This window comes from Ambystoma mexicanum, chromosome 5q (assembly GCF_040938575.1).
Source record: "Ambystoma mexicanum isolate Mex_15411 chromosome 5q, UKY_AmexF1_1, whole genome shotgun sequence".
Taxonomy (NCBI): Eukaryota; Metazoa; Chordata; class Amphibia; order Caudata; family Ambystomatidae; genus Ambystoma; species Ambystoma mexicanum.
Window position 1 is genome coordinate 791,632,159 of NC_090933.1, and position 12,847 is coordinate 791,645,005.

Sequence of the window (12,847 nt, forward strand, 5' to 3'; positions counted from 1 at the left end):
AATGATCCGTCCAAAGGACACACAGAGCAGAAAAAGTGGTTACTAATGCAGCAGAAGAGAAAACCAAGTTCAGCATATTACCTAGACGATCGGTCAGTCCAGTAACCAACTGCTGGAAACCTAAATCACCCATAGCTGAGATAAAATGGGCAGCTTCGTGATCATAAGGATCATTAGGCCTAAAATGTTAATCTCCAACTATAATCAATTTAGGAAAGCGAACCTGCAAATTCACAACAATTTCCAGGAAAGCACCATCAACTTCAGAATCATTAGTGGGAGGATGATAAACAATAAAAAATATACAGAGTACTGCATGCCGAAACAAAAACACAAACCAGAAAGGCTTCCATTTGAATGTTATGAGCAAGCGCTACAGTTGTGCAAAATATATATGAACTGTAAATAAGATCAAGGTCCCCACTAGGATGGGCAGAGCTTCCATCAAGGCAAAGAATTATACAGTTCACTGGTGGAGATAGATGAATCACATAGCCTTGTCTCAGTAACACATACCAGATCTGGTGAATGCTCCATCAGTAAATCATAGCACGAAGCAGCATGTGCCATATGTTAATGTTAAAGGATATTTGTACCGTGCACTATCACCACCGCAGTGGTCCCCTGGCGCTCTGGCGGCTCTGAAGAAGGAGGGGGGGGCGAGTTAGTGGGAGTAATCTGGAAAAGTGCAAGATAGCAGTGATGTGCTGTTGGCAGCCTCAGCCCGGTGGGTCCATTGGCGGGCGTGGGGTTGTTTTATGGTTGGTAGTCGTCGTGTGCTGTTCTGCAAGTCTATGTGCGGTTTGATTTGTTGTTGCAGTGTAGTGAAGTTTGTGCGGATTGCTGCGTTTTAGGCTTGTGGTTGTGTTTGGTTAGAGTTTGAGAGGTGTATGCAGAGGGATGAAATTGTTAGTGGATTGGTTAGTTGGCATTGCTGTCCTTGCAATTATGTCTAGGTGTGATGCTTGCTATCATTCACTATACCATCGGAGTGTGGCACTTGCTCATTCCAATATTCTGTCTAGATGTGAAGCAGGTTAGTGATTGCGATTCCATTGCATTGTTGCACTTGTCATTATTCACAGTTTCATCTAAGTGTCGTACATGCTAAGATTCAAAATATCTGTCTAGATGCGACGCAAGCTAAGGTTAAGAATTCCATCTAAGTGTGGTACATGCTAACAATCACATTTCTCTCTAGGTGCGATGCAAGCTAAGGTTAAGAATTCCATCTAAGTGTCATACATGCTAACAATCACATTTCTGTCTAGGTGCCACGCAAGCTAAGGTTAAGAATTCCATATAAGTGAGGTACATTCTAAGATTCAAAATATCTGTCTAGATGTGACGCAAGCTAAGGTTAAGAATTCCATCTAAGTGTGGTACATGCTAACATTGGCTAGTGTGTTAGTGCGTCATTCAATGCAACATTTACATTCCAGTCTGGATTGACTTTAGGCTGATGATCAAAAATCTCTCCAGGTATGCATGTTGTAATTCTATTGCAATCAAGTTATGGAGAGGTAAGGTAGAGTGGCAAGGGGTTTATGGAGTGGAGTAATTGCTCTATAGCCCACCCATACCACACTTACAGTTTTGCTGGTGTCTGTTGGCTTCCTTTGCTTCCCCTGCTGACACCTGCAGACACATCTTGGAGCCGCCTCTGTTGGAGCCGCCCTTTGCCTTGGGGCCCTTAGCCGAAGGGGCTGCCGGGCAGGGGGCTGCCCTGGGAAGGTGGATTAAGAGCACTGTAAGAGCCAATCCCGTTGAGGGGGTGGGCAGGGAGGTGGGCAGAGGGATGGAATGGGAGCAGGTGGCTGCACTTGGGTCACTAGATCATGGCAACTAAGGACTTTTGGGCACTTGGAGGCCGTGGGCGGGATGGGAGGTGGGAGGGAGAGGGCGACAAGGTTGGGAATAATGGGGAACGGGGAGGGGGGAGGAAGGCGCACAGGCCTACAAAACACTTTTTTTTCAAAAGAAAGAAAATAAAATGCAAGCTCCAAATGGAGCAGCAACGAGGCCAGTGTTCACCTTCTTACCGGATGGAATGGGGGTTAAACAAAACACATTTTTAAAAACTTGAGGGAGAGACGTCAGCGCCAGGACTCAAATATCGTATCAGCTAGAGTGAGCTGCACTAATAAACTACATGGCAAAGGTGTCAGCGAATAGCTGAGAGGTGCTAACATGATCATGCCACTAAGGTAGCAGGCACTTGAACTAATAACGTAAACACGTCAATGCACCCACCGGATGCCATTGAGTGTCACCCTCATGGGAGTGAAAGACTATCCACTGCCATTGACCTTTAACCGTATTGTGTACCACAGTCATCCTCTCCCCAGGCCCTGCTGCTCTATAGTGAACAATCAGTGAAGCACCATGGGGCTGAGGCAGGAGGGACAACATAACGACCTGGGAATGACCCAATGAGCAGCTTCATATAAAGTGAGAAACTAAGTACTGTGCTGCAAGACTAAGGAGATGTGGCCAATTATCTAGGAATACTTTGAAGTTGCCTCAGTGTATGTTGGTGTCAACGCATGGGTGTCCTGAGCAATATCTGTCACTGAAATGTATTCTGATTACATTCCAATAACTGTATGTAAAAAGATGAACAATTGACTGTTAGAGCAACCTAATTTTGAGGAACTATCAAGTACTTGGCAACACACTTTTACTCTCTGTGAGAATGGATGTCTAAACTGTGGCCTGGTGGATAGAGGTTTAGGAGGCCAGCCTTGTTGGAGAACAGGGATTAACTTCTGGGAGCTTAAACCACACCAATCAAGACACAGTGGAGAGTGGTCAATGCTTAGTCTCAGGAGAGGTGAGTGTGGTCAGGGGTCCATAATGAGTCCACACAGTGAAACACCAAGGATTACACTTGGTGAGTTAGTTATAAAAAATATGATATTTATTATAGGCCCAAGACAACACATGAAAAATGAATATTTTATTTTTTATTTTTATTTTTTATTTATTTTGCTTCTATCAATTCAATGATTTTGCAAAAACAGGACGAACAAGTCAGTCAAAATTTCTTTTCTGTTCTTTCTTCGCAAGCTTAATTTGACTTGAAGTTAGAGTTTGGGCTTTGCAGTTACCCTTTTGAACTTAAAGGTCTGATTGAATTTCACGCTCAACTTGTACCTTTCGGTAGACTGGAATTTGCTCCTTCTGGCCCCTCTGATTTGCATAGACAAGACTCTAAAGCATTCTTTAATATTTTGGAAGTTGCCAAAGGCCAAGGTGTCCCTGATCCACTCATCAGTCGATTCCACCAGGTTTTTTCTTCATACAAGGAGTCACTGTCTATTAGAGGTCTCAAGTAAGCTCTTCTCCACTTTATTGTTTCGGGGCAATGCAGAAGAAGATGCTTTACGGTTTCTGGCTCACGTGTCGTTCCACACAATCGACAGTGGTTTGTTTGAGATTGGCCTCTAATAGCCCTTATTTCATTGTCGGCAGTAAATTAAGGCGAGAACGCAAGAAGATGGATCTTAACGACATCAGGAAATCTCTTCAGAACTTTGTTCGGTCTATGTAATTTTTTTGGTTCAAAGTTCACGTGACAGAGGAGTTTGTTTTTTCCAGCCAGTGTCAAGGTCTCTATCCAATCAAGTTGGTCCATCTTGCCTTTTATTCTCGTAGGATTTTGAATTAGATCTTCTTCGCTGCAACCATTATTGGCCAGAGATACTCGCTGTTTTGCTGCCCAGCAGGAAATGGCCTTGCTTCGTCCTTCAGTAATTTCAGAGTTTATTATTTTGTATAGCGGCAGAGATTCTAGCATTATTATTTTTCTAAAAAGCACCATTTCTCCCGCTTCGATTGTTGCTTTTAAGGAGAGAGTTCCCAATTCTCTTCTGATGATCGAGATTCCTGTGGAATTCGGGAGTTGAAGGACTTTGCGCCAAAAATATGCTTCCAGTTTAGGCCAAATTGTCAGAGGAATCGCTAGCATTGCTTCGCAACCGTACGTCAAACTTGGTATTACTTTACCCTTGTAGAATTTAATAACAGGGAGAAGTGAAAACCGCCCGTTTTTCCGATCGATTATTCTGGCCTGTGTAGTTATTTTTCGGGCCTTGTCCCATAGGTGTTGTTGCATTGAGGCTTCTGTTTTCTAGTTGTCCAGCCACACCCCCAAGTATTTAAAGAGTTTTACCTCTTCAACAGGCAAATTTTCGATGTACCATTTAAACGATTTTGTATTCTTCTTTGATGGTTGGCCTAAAATCAGAATTTTTGTTTTTTCCTTGTTAATTTCTAAGTTGTTGTTCGATATGTAGCTGCCCAAGTTGTCAAGTTGCCTTTGAAGCCCAATTTCGGTTTGATCTAAAAGGATGATGTCGTTGGCATATAATAGGCGAGTCACAGGTGTAGTTCCAATTTTCGGAGGAAAAGATCTTATCGCATCCGAATTGTCTTTAAGGTCACCCAAAAAGGAAATGAATAGAGCCGGGGCCAGTGGCCAGTCCTGTTTCACGCCTCTAAGGGTCGAGATTTCATCAGAAAGCCTTCCTGCTTGATCCAGCTTGACCCTGATCGATGTCTTATCGTGGAAAGCCTTTATTGGGTCAAAGATGTTAAGTGGACACTTCCATTTGCCTAATTTTGACCAAAGCAGATTTCTGTCAATTTGATCAAACGCTTGGGTTAGATCAATAAAGGCAACATATACCTTTCCAAATCTTTGTGTAGATCTTGCTTTTATAATGCTCAGGGCCATGATGTTCGCTGTGGTCCCTGAATTTTTCAAGAACCCTGTTTGAAATGGGTCTCTACACGGTGCTGTTTTTGCCCATGATTGGAAGCTCCTTAGAAGAAATGACCCATAAAGTTTCCCGATTATGTCCAGAAGTGCTATTGGACGATAATTTCTCGGGTCGGCTCTGTCTCCTTTTTTGTAGATTGGTGCACTCACTGCAGTGCGCCAAGAGTTAGGAATCGATCTTGTAGCACTGCAGTTTTTGAATACCTGCTCTATAAAGTTTGCCCATTTCTCTGGATTTTCTTAGGTCGATATTGGTTATTCCGTCTGGCCCTGGAGCTCTGGACGCTTAATGGCCAGTATGATATCTTGTTTATCCGAAAAATCTTCCCATGCGGTTTGGTCTGCCTCCGTCATCGGATCTTCTGTGACTTGACTAGGAATTTGGAAAATTTTGGCGAAATGTGCTTTCCATTGTTCTTCTGCGACATTATTTAAACCTTTTGCGATTTCTCCTTCATTAAAGTTTCTTATTAATTGCCAGTTTTCTAAGCATTTCTTCAGAGTCCTGTTGGTATAGGAAAATTCTGCGGAAGCGTAACCAAGATTTGTACTTTTTTTGTTCCTTCAAATAGAGGTTTCTAGGATCTTCTGAGATTGATTGTGCTGCCAGTTTCTTTAGCTTTCTCAGGGTAGAACGTTTTGATGCTAATTCCTTGTCATAGGTGTGAATAGGATTCTGAATAAGCTTTCGGGTTTGCCTTCTGGGAATCACGAAGGGAATCAATAAGGGCTGGTAGTCAGTAGGTTTTAATGACTCGTTATTACCCCGTAGACAATGGCTTTTGTAGCTTCTGGACAGTTCCTCTATTCGGTTGGCAGTGAGTCTTAGGCGATTTCCTTGAATATTTGATTCATGTGTTCTGGCATTATCGTTTTGTCTTCTCCTCCCGTAGGCCATACGATTTACAAAATGTTGTGATCACTCGCCTCAGCCCTTAAAACCTCAAAAGATGAGATTCGGCGGAGCATCTTCTCTGAGACATATATATAGTCAATTGTCCCATTCAGGTTGGAATGTGGACCGTCTGCGGAAGTGAGTGGTCAATATTGCGAAGATTTCTTGAAGCCATAAGTGATTCCCATTTCTTTCCACAAGATTCCACCTGGCTTTTCAGACGTAGTGATGTGGTTCTTGAAGGATCAGTCGGACATTTGGCACTTAAATCTCCACTTACAATTATTAGTGGACTATTTTGGGTTGTTATTATGTTGTCTATTTCTCCCTCAATGGATTCAATGAAGAGCCTGTCCGAAATGGCTTGTGGGTTCCAGTAGACCGTAATGACAGTTATCACAAGTGAGGTTAAGGTTTGGCTCTTCCTATCTAGTTGATCCCACTTTATTGAGACTGCAAGGTAGGATTGGGTTGCTGCCAGCTTCTTCTGTATTGAAAGGCCTGAGCCCGATTTGACTGCCACAAGTAGCCCAAATGATGGACGGCCCAAACAACCTTTCTTGGCCGGGGAGATTGCAACTGCAAAGCCGTCAATAGTCGGGGGGGTGGTAAGCCAAGTCTCTTGAAGAGTGATAATATCGAATGCTCAGAGGTTTATTGCTCCAGGTTCAGTGAGATGGTTAAAACCCCTAGTATTCCAAGACATCATTTTGAGTGAACGTGACTGGAGATCATTTGGCAGACTTTTTATTTTTGGACTCGCATCTACTTTGTTGAAATCCGCCTTGATGCTAGACGGCTTTTGTTGCTATTCCTTTGTTTGCCCAGAGGATGATTTCAGGAACCATGGTAGTAGTTGTTTAATCGGGGCAAAAGTTGGTAGATTAATTTTACGTGCTGATTAATTCGTAACTCTGTCAGATATTTTTGTTCCGACCTTTTTCTCAAGGGCGACAAGGTTCTTTTCTTGGTTTGCACTCTTTCTTCTAGTCTTTCATTGGCTCTGTATGAGTCTATATCTGCTAATTTGCTAATAGTTGAGACTCGATTTTTCGGCTTTTCTCTATTAGCTGATCGATGAGGTGAATCTCTATTTTGGGTCGATGACCAATTCCGGTCATTAAATTCAGTTTTGGACCTGTAATGGATTTTTTCGGGGGGGTTTTGGACTCCGAATTCGGTCCAGGTTGCCCTCTTTTTATCTCAGAAATCAAGTACCCCTTTCTCAGGAGATCTTCCTTACCTTCTTTAGTCAGTCTGCCTTTGGCTTCTGCACTTGCGTGTAAAAACGCCTTTGCTTTTTTGTCCTTATGATAGGGCTCTACCAGTAGCAGATCATTTGTTTTTAGGTCTTCGAAGTTTTTGACATGTTTCAGAATTTTCAGAACAGTGCCCCTATTTAGGCTAATCTTTTCGAAGTTGTCCGGGATCTGTTCCAGTTTAAAGACTGACGCAAGAGCCAGTCTTTGTTGCTTTGCCATTTTTTGGTTTCGGATGCTGGATTTAAGGTGGAAGTCTTCTTTCGGCTCTGTGGGGAAGGTAGGTTTGTTTTGCAGAAGCTGACCTTCTTTTTCAACTGTTTTCCTTGTCTTTTGGTGATTTTAGGTCTACATAGTTTCGTTTGATTGCCACCGATTTTTTCCATGTGGCGTCTGGACCTCTAGGGTGTCTTTGATTTGGACTCGACCGCTCTTTTATTTGCTCGCTGAACGTCCTCCGTTTTTTAGGCGTTGGAGGAGTTGCGTTTTCGTGGTTTTTAGGCAAACTCGCCTCATTTTGCTTTTCAGTGTGAGGTGAAGTTTCACTTGCAGGAGACGAATAAGTGGAAATGTTCATCATCGTTTCGTCTTGTAGGAAATCGACAACTGTGACAGGAGAGTGAGACTGTTAATCTTCTGATGGGCTCCTGACAAAATGACATATCTGGATTGGAGATTTAATGGGACTTGTGTCCATGTTTGATTTTGAGACCGTCTCGCTACATTCCCCTTGAGGGGGATGGATGGGCTCGCGTGTCAGGCAAGCTGAGGATCGAGACGAAGAACCTGCTGTCATAGATTTTGTGCTTGTTGTTTTGCTTACTTTCTTTAGGTTAACAGGATCAGAATAACTGATTTTTTTCGATGGTTTCAATGGGCAGTTTAGAACTTGCAATTGAGGAGGCTTTGAAGCCGGTTCCTTCAGGCAAGGTTTGAGTGTTTTCTTTGTCATGCCTTCGAATAGAAAATGCTTCGGTGGATCCGTTTTTTCTTTTGATTTTTGGTTATTTGAAAGCTTTCTCACAAAATTGAAGCAGAATTTGTTTTCAAGTTGGTTGACGACTGACTGTGTCTGTGTGCTCATTTCTGTTACTTTTCCAACAATTTGATCAGTTTGTGTTGCACTTTCTCTTGAGTCTTTTATTACAATGGGATGTGATGAGAAAGTTGAGATTTTTGACTTCGGACACTTAAGGTCGCTTATGATTTTGTCATAAATTGCACTGTCGACTTTTTCTTTTGCGGTAATGTAGCCTTCAAAAAAGGTCATTTTGGTGTGAGTCATGGCGATCAGTGTAGTCTGATCCTTTAATGTGTCATGTATTGCTTCATATAACTTTCCAAATGGGGCGAGCGTAATAGTCAATGCTGACATTAATGTTGTCAGGTCTCGCTTCCTTGGAGGGGTCTCATTTGATCCCTCTTCTGTTTGACCAGGTCCCATGCTTTCCCTTCGAGGTGGAGTATGGGCAGGACCCTGTGGGGTAGAAGATGCTGTTTTAGATAAGGGTTCCGGAGACTTTAATTCAAGTGAGACAGTAGAAAAAGGCTGCTGGACTTTTGCTTTCATCGGAGACTGAGGATGATGTGATGGTTGCTTCTCGATGAGCGGCCTATTCCTTTCACCCTTTGTAACATTATCTGTTGGCTGCATTTCTTTAGGTTGAAGAAAAAGTGGAGGGTGCTGAGACTCATTTGTACTGGTTGTCGTTGAAATTTCTCGGGCAGGCAAAAGCATCTTCTCTGGAGGTCGATTTGCTGAAACAGGAGTTCGATTTTCCACTGGTACTGTTTGCGCTCCGTTGGCACTGCCCAACGGTGTACAAACTACCTGGTTTCTTTCATTGCCGACAGAATCTGTCATCCTTTCTTTTGGTGTACAAAGAAACTTTGGTGCCTTTGGGCCATCAGTCTCGTCAAGTGCTGCATCCAGCATTTCTGCATCTGTCAGCTCGAGCAAAACGTTGTATTTTCGTTTGCCTTGACTGGCAAAGTATGCTTTTAGCGAGTTGGTTATTGCAGTGTTTCCCAGCATCCTTTCTGATGAATTTTTTTTGTTATTTTTGTTTTTTTGATGCAGGGTTTTACCCGATGGTTTTTTCCTTTTGTTTGATTTTTTTGTTTGTGCTTTACCGAGTGAGTGGGTTTTACTATTTTTTTTGAAAAATTAAATGATGCCTGTTGGTCTGTGGGAGACATTTCATTTAAATCTTGTAAACAAGGGTTCCATACGTCCTTGTTTATCTCTCTATTTTTACCCTCCTTTGGTGCTTGTTTGTCCTTGGCTCCACCCCCTTGAGGAAGTGGAGCCTCGCTTTCGCTCGTGTCGACCATCCCACGGGCCTCCTTTTGCACTGATGACGCCTCCGTCATCCGCTTCGCTTCAGGCTCACTCGCCCTCACTTCAACCGCGCCCGGCGTCCTCCCCGACGTCAGGTCCGCGTCCCGACTGCGGCTGGGGCGGCTCCCACCGGTGCACGGCGAACCACCCAACCCCAGCCCGTCACCGGGGAACCCGGCCACGAGGTAAGATCGGGGTTTGTGGGAGAGGCAGTTTGGTGCAAGCCCTCCTGGGCTATGTCGGGCTGACAAAGTTGGGAAGCCGCAAGAAGTTCCCTCGCAGCCCACCCTTTGGTCGGCTGCACTGGGGACTTTTGGACGTGCGAAATTCCCTGCTCCGTTGTTGGTTTTCTCGGTTCAGCCGCCGTAGAGTCCAACTGACATGCGTCTTCCCCGCGGGTGCCTTCTTGAGGTGGGGCGTGTAGACTTTGCCCCTGGATTGTTATGGATGGCACAAGTGATCTTTGTAGAGCCTCCTTGCCAGGCACAGAATTCAGATGTTTTGAAGGTGTAGCGAGATCAAGGGGTTTTGAAGAGGTGTCACTTAAAACCCTCGATTTTTGTAGATTCTTTGGTCTCGGTAGAGGGCGCACAGCTGGTGGATGTGAAAGGTCTAAGCGAAGGGGAGCTGGCCTTAGGTTCTGGCTCAAACTTCTCATCCAAATGGCCTCCTCATTGTCACCTCCTGGTGGTGGCGAGGTTGGATTGTCGAAATGCCTAACTTCCATGATGGTTTAAGTGGCTCCTGCCCCCTCCTGCACACGGACTGCCACAGACTGCAACTCAGCAGCCAACTCTGCGGCCGCTCCGCGGTGTAGAGGGGTTTTTATGTCCAACCCTCAAAAGCAGCTGCAACTGTAGAAAGACTGTAGAGTAGACTACAGGCTACAGGCAACTCCACTTTGAATATTTGTCAGGTAAAGAATCTAGAGTATCACACAAGACTACTATAGAACATATATGCAGTCACATTAGTCAGTGCACATAAATACTTCACAAGTACCTGAAAAGGAAGAAGGTAATTAATGTAGTTAGCACCAACACTGTTCAGAAATTACAATCAGCACCTCAGATGTCCAGTCCTAATATGAATGAGGCTTTGTGCCCAATGTTCACTTTGTGTGAAAAAGTGCACAGCAATATGTAAAGTTTAAAAAGTTCTGATACTTTTCAGAGACTAGAAAAAGTTGGAGAAGTGTTCTGAAGATGCGAGGAAGGATTCAAAAGTCAGGTAAGTATCTGTTATTGATAGCTTCTCAGCTTTCGGATAGCTTTAGACAGTAAGCACTACCAAAGCCAATTAATGACACAACTTAGCACAAAGTTAGAAAACTCTTTGGATGAAATACGGCCACTGATAAGTATCCTCAATACTCACCGCCCTTACTTTGGTTTTGGTCCAGGCATGGCAGGTCCAGAGGTGGTCACCAGAAGTAAGGTTTCCTGCCCTTCTTTTGGATTGCAGAGCCTTCGATGCTTTGGGTGCAGAGACAGCTCTGGCTGGTCCTAGGAGCTGCAGCACTTGGTTCCATAGGAAGAATATGGAACACACCACTGCAGCACATCTCAGGACACGGGAAATGGCATGGAAAACTAGTCTTTGGTGACCGTCACTGTTGCAAAAAGATGCAAAGGGATTCTGCTATTACGGTCTGACACAGCCTTCTATCTCACGACCCAAAGGTGCTTGGAAGACAACATTTGGCAGAAAGGAGTATTGTTCTATAGGTTGGTGATCCCCAAAGCCCTGGGTCAAATCACGGGAAGATGGGTCTCCTATCATGGCAGCTCTAATTCAAGCTAGACAGCACACTGAATGGCCACGGGACCCTTCTGAACAGGCTCTCTTGCAGGGCAACCAGGAGACTTCAGGAATGGTTAGTCCCACCACTCCAAAGGGTTAAAGCACCAATGAAGGCCTTTGGAGATCAGTTGCCAAGCAGGACTTCTCTTGGACAGCAGTGGAATTTAGTGGTCAGCCCTTGTCCAGGGTCGGATTGGCCCTTCGGCCTTTCGGCCCGTGGCTGGGCCGAAATCGTCCCTGGGGAGTGGGGGCCAGTTCCTGGCCATGCCTTGGCCATTTTGGAAGAAGAAAAAATATTCAAAAATATATATATTTTTTCAAATATTTTTTTTCTTCAAAAAAGCCTTTCATCCTTCTTAGGTTGATGAATGAGTATCAACACAGGTTGAGTGATATTGTATGCATATTTGTTGTATAAAAAAGAGCTTAAGCGTAAGTGCTATACAATAACATATTATCATTTGGCCTTACACATCTGCTTAGATTCAAAGTAATTTAGTGTACTTAGGAACAATCCTATTTGATGTCACTTCCTGTTTTGTGATGGGGTGAAAGGTTGTGTTTCATCGCTTCCCGGGATGTCACTTTGGGGTGCGGTCAAATGACATCACTTCCTGTGATGTCATCACAGGTTAAGGGTCGTGAGGCCACTTTTTTCACGTGAGGGGTGTGCCACTTTTTTTGTGGTGACCGGGCCTATTTTTACTCCCAGTCCGACCCAGTCTCAGTCTTGTCAAGTGTGTCTCAGGATCATTTTTCATCTGCTCGGTATCTCAGGATACTCTTCTTCAGTGCTGCTGGAATGGCTGCAGGGCTCCTCTTCCTAAAGTCAGTTGAGTTATCAGACTCAGCCCTCCAATGGAAAGATCTTCCCCTCACATGCACACCAGCAGTGGTCCAATCAGGCACCACGTTGGGTCACATGCACATATGCACATCAGACATTCTGGAGCCAGGTTGTGGATTAGTTACCAACTCACTTATTATCGCCTTCCACGCATGCTCTACACTAGCCCACAGAACCTTTGTGTTTCCCAGGCAAGGTGCATGTCCATACAAGGAGTTTCCTGACCTGACAAAGCAGGAAGAAGGCAAAAACATAAGATGGCCACGGTACAAATGAAACTCAACCTCCTGGCACGCCCATTTTAGTCCTCTAGCCACAGTTGGTAGCCAAACATGGTAAACATGCTGAGGCTAACCAAAAATATAGTAATACATACCAAAAAGTGACTGCTGCCACCAGTTTGTCCTGTAGCACATCTTAGGTAGCCAACCAAAATCCCTTGTGGAGTTTAGTGTCTCACAAAAAGAAACTGCATTGGAAGATGCACTGTGCAAGGATACAAAGTTACCCAACAGGCAACAAAGTAAAAGACTAAACGAAACATAGGGGCTGATTCACTGAGCATTTTCCAATCAGTTTACAACATTATAAAACGCTTCTGTGAATCAGGCTTATAGTTTCCCAGTACTGACAGCCTGAATGACTAGTCAGTTTCTCCATAACATGTGAGCAAGAGGCCAGTGGAGGGAAACTGAAGGGTTCACTGCACTATAGAAAGCCAGGACAGTGTGTAAAACAAAGGCAAAACGTTTAGGGACACATAGATTATGGTGGAAAAAGCTGCTTCTAGTGAATACCTTTGTACCAATAACCTGGTTTGAAATGCACCTCATAAGGATCGTTATGCAGTATGCATTATGGGGGCCCACAGCTGTGATCACATGTGGGAGGGTTATCTGAATGTTATCCAGTTCCGCCT